At 42.3% G+C, this 10,000-nt stretch overlaps 1 protein-coding gene across 3 annotated transcripts in view; it reads right to left on the bottom strand.

Annotated features, from left to right (window-relative positions):
• Positions 1-10,000, bottom strand: part of SK (small conductance calcium-activated potassium channel) — a 910,124-nt gene that overhangs the window by 186,890 nt on the left and 713,234 nt on the right. The gene's annotated exons all lie outside the window — the stretch shown is intronic.

Here is a 10,000-nt window from a genome sequence, read left to right as displayed (position 1 = left end):
GTAATCTAAAAAAGGGAATGTGCGCTTTTTGTTGTGGCGGCGTGGCGAGTAAATTTACCTGAATTTTCTCTCTCTCGCTCTTGCTCTCTCTCTCTCTCTCTCTCTCTCTCTCTCTCTCTCTCTCTCTCTCTCTCTCTCTCTCTCTCTCTCTCTCTCTCTCTCTCTCTGTATATATATATATATATATATATATATATATATATATATATATATATATATATATATATATATATATATATATATATCGCTCTTGCGCTCTTTCTCTCTCTCTCTCTCTCTCTCTCTCTCTCTCTCTCTCTCTCTCTCTCTCTCTCTCTCTCTCTCTCTCTCTCTCTCTCTCTCTCTCTCTCTCTCACTCTCTCTCTCTCTCTCTCTCGCTCTTACGCGCTCTCTCTGCCTCTCTCTCTCTCTTTCTTACACACAAAGGAAACACAGCAACCCTTTCCTCCCTTTTATTCCCCATCCTTCCTCCTTCTTTTCCCCTTTCCCTGTCTCACGCATTTGTCATCGTGTTGGCCACGCCTCACTAACTTCTGCCATCCCTCAGGGGCGCTCCAAGACAAAGAAACAAACAAGTACTAAATCTAGGGACGGCTTCCTGTTGGTCACATCTCTCCTTAATAAGCGTCCTTTTACTTCCCCCTTCCCCTCCTCCCCTTTCCCCTTAATACTCTCTTCTTCCCCGTTGTCTTTTTCTCCCTTTCTCTCCCGTGTGTTTCCTTCTATTTTGTTTTGTCTTTTGCGTTTTTGTCTTCTGTTCCTATCTCCCTCCTTAATGTGGGTCACATCTCTCCTTCTTAAGCTTCCTTTTATCTTCAGTTTCCCTCCTCCCTTTTCCCCTCTCTTCCTCGTTGTCTATTTCTCCCTTTCTCTCCCGTTTATTTCCTTCTCTCTATTTTGTTTCTCTTGTTTTTGTCTTCTGTTCCTTTCTTCCTTCTTCCTGTGGGTCACATCTTTTCTTTTAATCTTCCTTTTATCTTCGCTTTTCCTTCTCAATTTTTCTCTTAATACCCTCTTCTTCCCCGTTGTCTTTCCTTCTATTTTCTTTCGTATATTTCCTTCTCTCTTTATTTCGTTTCTGTTGTTTTTGCTTTCTACCTCTTTCTCCCTCCTTCCTTAATAAGCTTCCTCTTACCTTCCCCTTCCCCTCTTCCCTATTCCCCTTACTCTCTCTCCATCGCCTTTTTTCCCATCCTCTCCCTTATATTTCTATCTCTCTTTATTTCGTTTCTCTCGTTTTGTCGCCTTTTTAAGCTTTCCTTCCTTCTTTCGCCCTCTATCCTTATCCCCATCTTCTCTCCTTTTCTGTCCTTTTTTCCCGTATAATCTTTCTTTATTCCATTCCTCTCGTTTAGTCTTCATGCCCTATACCTATTTATCCGTCTATATGTTCATGTCTATTTGTCTTTTCATGTCTATATATCCACCTGCCTGTCTGTCTTTTCATGTCTATCTATTCATCTGTCTTTCTTTTCAAGTCTATCTATTTATTAGTCTGTTTTTCTTTTCATGTCTATATATACTAATGTTTATGAATATATTAACCCCGAGAAGATCAAACGAGATCGAATTTAATAGAAAGTGTCATGTCATACTTTCTATCCATTAATTCGTCTTTACCTGGATCATCATTAATATATTCATTATCAGCATCGATCACACTGTCGTAGCCGTATGTAATTATCCCATGTTATATCAATCAATATGAAGAGTGTTTTTTGTTTGTTCACTTGCCGTTAGCATCTGGCAGTCGTCCTTTCCAAGCCCTCGGAGGAATTGGGGTGGAGGAGCAGGTTAAGCTTCACCTAAGCCTCTGTGTCCTAGATTTCTCGCCTATAACCCCTTATTTGTCCTCGCTATCTGCCCTTAACCCTAAATTGTCTTCGTTAGATGTTTTATTCCTGTATCAAGCTCGTTAGAAATTCTCTTCGTTGGCTAAATTTTATTCGCATATCTACTTTGTCAGAAATCGTCTTCATCAGTTTTTTTTTTTTTTTTTTTTATTCTCTTATTGACTTCGCTTGACATTGTCTTCATCAGCTGTTATCAATCCTATGTTTTTCTTTGCCAGCTGTCCTCACCAGCTCTCCTCAACCTTATATGGTCCTCACCTTAAATGTAAGTGGTTTGGGGAGAAAACTGGAGGCTGTACACGGGAGGAAAAGGGGAGTGTGGTTGGGGAGTAGGGAGAGGAGTTTATGTGGGGGAGAAGAGGGGAGAGGGAAGGGAAGGAGGGGAAGGAGGGGAGAGGGAGGGGAAGGAGGGGAGAGGGAGGGGAAGAAGAAGAGGTTGCTCTCCTCAACCCTATATGGATATGGTCCTCGCCTGCTGTCCTCAGCCCTAAATTTTCCTCATCATCTCAACCCAAGATTGTCCCTAAAAGCTGTCCTCAATCCTAAATTGTCCTCATTAGCTGTCCTCAGCCATAGATTGTCCTCAAATGCCGCCCTCGACCGTGAATTTCCTTGTCAATCGAGCTCAACCTGAATTTTTTCTTTGTTGTCCATTGTCAACCAAAAAAAAAAAAAATCCCATCAATTTGTCCTTAATCTACATTTCTTTCTAGCTACCTATAGCCCAAAATCCTCTCATCCTTCTTGCTTTCCTTGAGATTCTTTACCCAAATGCCTCCAACCCCATCCCCAACAGTCCACGCTTCCTCCAACAATCCAGCCCCATCTCCCCACTTCCATCCTCAACACTTCATACCCAAACGCCTTCCTCCCCCCCCCCCATCCCCACCCCACCCCACACACACCCAAATCCGCCCACTCCCCCTCCCCTTCCTACACCCCCTCCCCCCACCCCAAAGACGTCTTGAGTAGCGGAACGTCGCAGCTCTAGTCACCTAATCTCGGGTTTAGGTGCTGGTCCTCCGGCGTTAAGGTGACTCGACCACTTACCATCAAACAGGGGAGTCGAGGGAAAAGGAGGACGTTGGAGAAGGAGGGAGAGGGGCGCGTTGGAGAAGGAGGGAGAGGGGCGCGTTGGAGAAGGAGGGAGAGGGGGGCGTTGGAGAAGGAGGGAGAGGGGGGCGTTGGAGAAGGAGGGAGAGGGGGTTGTTGGAGAAGGAGGGGGGGCGTTGGAGAAGGAGGGGGAGGGGGCGTGTGGTGGGAGTGGAGGGGGGTGGAAGGTGGGGAGGTGTAAGTGGTTTGGGGAGAAAACTAGAGGCTGTATACGGGGGGAAAGGGGAGTGTGGTTGGAGAGTAGGGAGAAGAGTTTATGTGGGGGGAGAAGAGGGGAAAGTGGGAGGGGAAGAAGAAAAGGGGCGAGGAAGGGGAAGAAGAAGAGGGGAGAGAAAGAGAGAAGGAGAAGAGGGGAGATGGAGGTGAAGAAGAAGAGGGGAAAGGTAGGTGAAAAAGAGGAGGGGAGAGGAAGGGGCTGGAGTAGAAGGGAGAGGGAGGAGGAGAAAAGGGAAATAATCAAAATGATAAGACGAAGGCGTTGCCACGGGTTACGTTGGTACAAGAGAGGCAAAGGAAGAGGAGTAGATGGATAATAGAGGAGATAAAGAGAACATGAAAATGAAGACGATATCGAAGAAGGATATGAATAAGCCTCATAACAATGACGAAAAACTACAACAAAATAATCCACAGAACAAGAGAAACAAAGATAAAAAAAAATAACCAAAGAGAAAAGATGGAAAAACTTGAAATAAAGATGAATTAAAACAAAGCCTTAAAATAAAGGAGCGAGTGTGGATTAACACGGAGCGCTGGAGAGTCGGGTTGAGGTGTAATACGAGCAGGCGAGTGGTGGAGGAGAGGAAGGAGGAGGGAGAGAGGCTGATGGAGGAGAGGAAGGGGAAGGAAAAGGCCTAGAGAGAGGAGGAGGAGAGGAAGAAGGAGGGAGAAGGGCTGATGGAGGAGAGGAAGGGGAGAGAGAAAGGCTAAAAGAGAGATGGAGGAGAGGAAGGAGGAGGGAGAGAGGCTAAAAGAGAGGTGGAGGAGAGGAAGGGGAGGGAGAAAGGCTAAAAGAGAGAGGAAGGAGAAGGAAGAAAGACCAAAAGAGAGATGGAGGAGAGGAAGGAGGAGGGAGAGAGGCTAAAAGAGAGATGGAGGAGAGGAAGGGAGAAGGAAAAGGCCAAAAGACTGATGAAGGAGAGGAAGAGGGAAAGAAAAAGGCCAAAAGACTGATGGAGGAGAGGAAAAGGAGAAGGAAAAGGCCAAAAGAGTGATGGAGGAAAGGATGAGGAAGGGAGAAAGCTCTGGGGAGTGAGGAAGAAGAGAAGGAAGGATGAACAAAAACCAAAAGAAGAATGAAGGAAACAAAGAGAGAGGAAGCAAGACAGGAAGACCGATAGAGGAGAGAGGGAGAACGGAGGTGGGAGTGGCAGCGAGGAGAGAGGAGAGAGAGAGAGGTGGAGGCAAGAATAGAAATAATTCACAGGTAACCTTTCGGGTACCGGGTCTTCCTCTTCATATCTGTCTGGACAATTTTTCTCTATTTTTTTTAGAAATATTGAACGACATTTTACGATAAACACTGACACGGTCGGCATGTGAACAGTCATCATGATACTCGTCGTCGTCATGATGTCAGTTCACAAGCGCTGATTGGCATCTCGTGAGACCTTAGTGACGACGATGTCTCGGCACACTGGGGTTTCCTCCCTCAAGTCACACACACACACACACACATGTATATATATATGTGTGTGTGTGCAGGTGTATGTGTGTGTGTGTGTGTGTGTGTGTGTGTGTGTGTGTGTGTGTGTGTGTGTGTGTGTGTGTGTGTGTGTGTGTGTGTGTGTGTGTGTGTGTGTGTGTGTGTGTGTGTGTGTGTGTGTGTGTTTATGTGTATGTTCATATGTGTGAGAATAAAAAAAAAGTAAAACAAATGAATAAATAAATGAAAAGAGTCACGATAAGAGTCGATTTAACGTAAGAAATTCGTTTCAGCCCAAACGACGTATCCTGCAGACATCTCCCTCCCTCCCACCTCCTCCCTCCTCTCCCTCTCTCCCCTCTCTCCCTCCCTCCCTCCCTTCCTCTCTCCCCTCTCCTCCCTCCCTCCCTCCCCCCCTCTCTCTCCCTCTGGCCACCGAGTCCAAGTAATCACCAAGTACAGGTCCCTTTTTCGGTTCCTGATCCCAACTTGGATTTTAAAGTCCGCTCGTCCACAGGAGCTTGAGTTTTACAACGCCAAACTTTTGCCTTTGAGGGAAAAAAATCTGAACTCAGACTAGCCCTCGACTTCCAAGATCACTGAGTTTACGTATCTATATCCTCTACATTCTTCATAAGTTAATGATATATCATTTATTACCGGTCTTAATTACCACATCCATCATCTTTCCAACTAAACTCCATATTAATTCATATACCGTTATCATTATCGGTTAGCATCCTGTTCAGTCCCAATAGTATATCTTTAATAGTATATCCCACTTCAATAGTATATTCTTAATATTATACCCTAATTTAATAGTATGTTGTTTTTAGTGTATCCCAATTTAATAGTATATTCTTAATAGTATATCCCAATTTAATAGTATATCCCAATTTAAAAGTATAACCTCAATACTCTATCCCAATTTGATAGTAAATTCTTAATAGCATATCCCAATTTAATAGTATATTCATAATACTATATCCCAATTCAATCCCAACACTATCTTCTCACCAACGAGATTCATCCATCCCTATCTTCAATTAATCTCATATCAAACGCGAATCCTCACTCCAATCGGACTCGGACTCATCCCCGAAAAGGTGTCCAAGGCCTTATGTACTATTCAAGACCCACTGACGCAGAATTCAGGCCGCGACATATGCCTTGCCTATCGGAACCACGGAAAGGTCAGGAACACGCACCAGTCTGCCTCATCCCGGAAATGTGACCTTTTGACCTTTCGCGATTCGCCGTGTTGCCGGGGTAGGGTAAGGTCAGGTGAGGGAAGAAGGATGGGGGGAGGGGGGAGAAGGGGGATGGGGAGGGGAGGGAAGAGGAGGGTAAGGGAGGGGGAAAAGGAGGGAGGGAGGTTTTGGAGAGAAGGGTGGGAGGGATAAAGAGAAGCGGGGAGGGATGAGTGATGAAACAAGAAAGAAGTAAAAAGAAGTAATAATGAGAGGAAGGAGAAGAAGAAGAAAAAGAGGAAGAGCAGATAGAACAACAAATGAAAAGAGGAACAAGAAAAAAGAATCAATAAAAAAAAACGAACAGCAACAGTAACAACACAAAAGAAAAGCAGCAAGACGAAGAAGAAGAAGCAAAGAGAAAACAATAACAAGAGAGCACGTGCGCAATAGACGATAATGGAAAATGGAAGATGAATGTTGAAAGAAGAAACCCCGATATGGCAGCTTCAGACGAGCAAATGGAGGTGTTGATGCTGCGCTATAATAAACACGTGTCAGTCATTTTGTCAATCTGTCGTCTTAATATTTGCCTCCGGTTTATCATCTTCCTCCTTTTCCCCTTCTCTCTCTTCGTCTTGGTTTGTTTCTTATTTCTTCTCTTCCTCTTCCTTCCCCGTCTCTTCTATTATTCTATTATTTCTCCTTTCCCGTCTTTTGTCGTCTTAATATTCTTAATATTTGCCTCCCGTTTATCATCTTCCTCCTGTTCTCCTTCTCTCCCTTCGGCTTGTGTGTCTGTCTAGTCTGTTTCTCCTTCTCCTCTTCCTCCTCCTCTCATTTCTCCTTCCCCGTCTCCCATCTGTATTTCATCGTGTTTGCCTTTTACTCTCATTCATTTATCAAATGTTTTCTTTTTATTTATCCATTTTCGTCTCATCTCGCTACCATAATATTCTATTTTCGTTCCTTTCTCCGATTCCCTTCATTCGTAAACAAACAAAAAATCACCAATCGCTTCATCTTTAGTTCTGTTTCTCTTTTTTCTCCCCTCCTCCTCTTCTCCATTTATCTTCATCTGTTACGCTTCTACGGGTTTTCTATTTCTAAAATGATTTATTATCATCTCTTGCAGACATTTATGGTTAGAAAATGAAATAAAAGTGGGGAGAAAGTGATGAAAGGGAGAAGGAGTAGGAGTCATGAAGAGGAATGAGAGACATAGAAGAGAGACAGAAGAGAGGGGAAAGAGAGGGGAACGACAGGTGGATAATAAAGGAATAATGAGTCAAGGGGAGAATGAGAGAAAGAGAGAGTGGACAAATGAAGAGAAATAAGGAAATAGGGAAGGAAAGGAAGAAGAAAAAATAGGTGAAGAGAGAGTGAATAAAGGAGAAAGGATAAAGAGGTTAAAGGGAGGGGGTGAAGGAAACGGGAATGAGAGGAAAGACAGGAAGATAATAAAGGAAAAAAGAAAACGAGAAAAGCGGCGACAGAAAAAAAACGCTTTGATGAACACATTCACGCACACATTTCCACACACACACACACACACACACACACACACACACACACACACACACACATACATACATATATATATATATATATATATATATATATATATATATATATATATATATATATATATATATATATACACACACACCTACACACGCACACACTTTAAATAAACAATCATCACTTGCAGCTTCCATACAGCCGCGCAGTTACGAATCATAAAAGGAATACCAAGATCACACGTTTATCAGTTAATGCTTTTGCAATAACAATTATCGAATGACTTTGACGGAAAAGCACTCAAAGTAAGCTGTGTTGCAATACTCCTTTGTGTGTGGGATGGGGGAGTGGGAAAGAGGGAGGGAGACAGGGAGGGAGAGAGGGAGGGAGAGAGGGAAGGAGAGGGGGAAGGAGAGAGGGAAGGAGAGGGGGAAGGAGAGGGGGAATGAGGAGGGGAGGGAGAAAGGGAGAGAGAGAGAGAGAGAGAGAGAGAGAGAGAGAGAGAGAGAGAGAGAGAGAGAGAGAGAGAGAGAGAGAGAGAGAGAGAGAGAGAGAGAGAGAGAGGAAGCGAGAGAGAAGTAGAGAGAGAGAGAGAGAGAGAGAGAGAGAGAGAGAGAGAGAGAGAGAGAGAGAGAAAGAGAGAGAGAGAGAGAGAGAGAGAGAGAGAGAGAGAGAGAGAGAGAGAGAGAGAGAGAGAGAGAGAGAGAGAGAGAGAGAGAGAGAGAGAGAGAGAGTGAATGAGGTAGAGAGGTAAACTACAAGCAGGAGGAGGAAGAGAGAGGAAGAGAGATAGAGCACACAATACATAAGCGTCTTTCATCCCTAATTTTTTTTTTTTTTTTTTTTTTTTAAGTGCCATTTTAGTGCTTGTTGCATAAACGCACACCAGGTCTGATGGACATCAAAGGAATGGTTAAAATACAATATATAAAAAATGTTACATGATAAAAAAAAATAAATAAATAAAGAGAAAAAGCTAACATTTGTTAAAGGATTTTTTTATGGATTAGATTATTTTCAATCATTTATCTATTTATTCCCATCTATTTCTTTTTTTTTTTTTTTTTTTTGGGGGGGGGTCGGCTATTTCGTTATTTTTCGTTCATTTTTTTATGTTAAAGCAGGCATCAATACTAGTGGGCATAAAAACAAATAATTTACGTGAAACAATAATTGCAAAAGACGGGGAAATCGAAAATAAAAGGAAACTATTGAATCAAATAATTAAAAGTATGGAGGAAGAGAAATTAAAGGAAGAAGAGAAGAGAAATAATAGGATAAACGGTGAAAAAAAGATAATATAAAAACTATAAAATACAGGAGTTTAAAATCACCAGAAAGAACAATATCAATAAATAAACGCAATAAAAGACAAAAGGCTGAAGAATAGAATTCACACAAAAATATAATAACTATAATAATAAAGAAATGAATACATTAAAAGCCGTGGACGAAAATGAGGAAAAAATATAAAGAATAATAAAGGAACGATAGAACACACGAAAGATAACAAATACAGCCCCCCCCAAAAAAAATAATAACAAGTACAACAAATAACAAGTACAACCCCCCCCCAAAAAAAAAAATAATAATAACAAAATAAATAAAATAAAATAAATAATGAAAATAAATAACAAGTACAAAAAAACAAGTACAACCCCCCTCCCCCCCCAAAAAAAAAAACAAGAATAAAAATTAAAATAATAAAAAAACACAAGTCTCTTCTATATCAAGCCCCGCCCGTCCCATCCCCTTCAACAAAAGCAGCCCAAGCGAGCAGCCAAATGGAGACGCATGGCCCGCCCACCGCCCGCAAACACAGGACACGAAACGCCTTTTCTCCTCCAAGTCCAAGAGGTGGAAAGACGCTCATACATCTGCTCGTTGTGGGCGTGACGTAAGTGTGAAAAGCATTATGCTGGGTTGCTGTTGTGTGGGCGTGGAAGAATCCTTTGTGTGGGGTCGGGGGTGGGTGGGGGAGTGAGGGGGGAGGGGGGGTTTGTTTGTGTGTGTGTGTGTGTGTGTGTGTGTGTGTGTGTGTGTGTGTGTGTGTGTGTGTGTGTGTGTGTGTGTGTGTGTGTGTGTGTGTGTGTGTGTGTGTGTGTGCGCGTGTGTGTGTGTGTGTGTGTGTGTGTGTTTGTGTCTGTGGTAGTGTTTGTGTTTGTTTGTTTGTTTGTGTAGGATGGGGGTGTTTGGTATATATGGTGTTTGTTTCTCTTTATTCTTTTTGTTTGATTGTTTGTCTGTTTCTCTCTCTCTCTCTCTCTCTTTCTATCGATCTATCTATCTGCCTGTATATCTACTTTTATCTATCTATTTATCTACCACATCTCCCTCTAATATAAACTGCATTTTTACTAACAAAATTGATTCGATACAGTTCTTCCCGAATTCTCCGCTTGCTAATTCTATTTTATTCTCTCTCACATCTGTTTTTTCTTCCTAATATTCGTCTCCTCACAATAAAAAAAAATGCTATCCAGGTTGCCTCTTTTTTCTTTCTCTCTTTTTATCCTCGCGTCCACTATGCCTCTGTTTTACATCCTATTTGAGCCAATTAATTTTCTTTGCGCTCAGTACGACTCAATTTGCTTTTTTTATTTTCTTTATTCTACCAAATTTACAACTTTTTTTTGTGTGTGTGGGTTAGATTATTTTGCTGTATTTACATTTTGCTT

Source organism: Penaeus vannamei, chromosome 29, assembly GCF_042767895.1.
Source record: "Penaeus vannamei isolate JL-2024 chromosome 29, ASM4276789v1, whole genome shotgun sequence".
NCBI classification, from domain to species: Eukaryota; Metazoa; Arthropoda; class Malacostraca; order Decapoda; family Penaeidae; genus Penaeus; species Penaeus vannamei.
The sequence above is the reverse complement of the archived record's forward strand: the minus strand, read 5'-3'. Positions and strand labels throughout refer to the sequence as shown.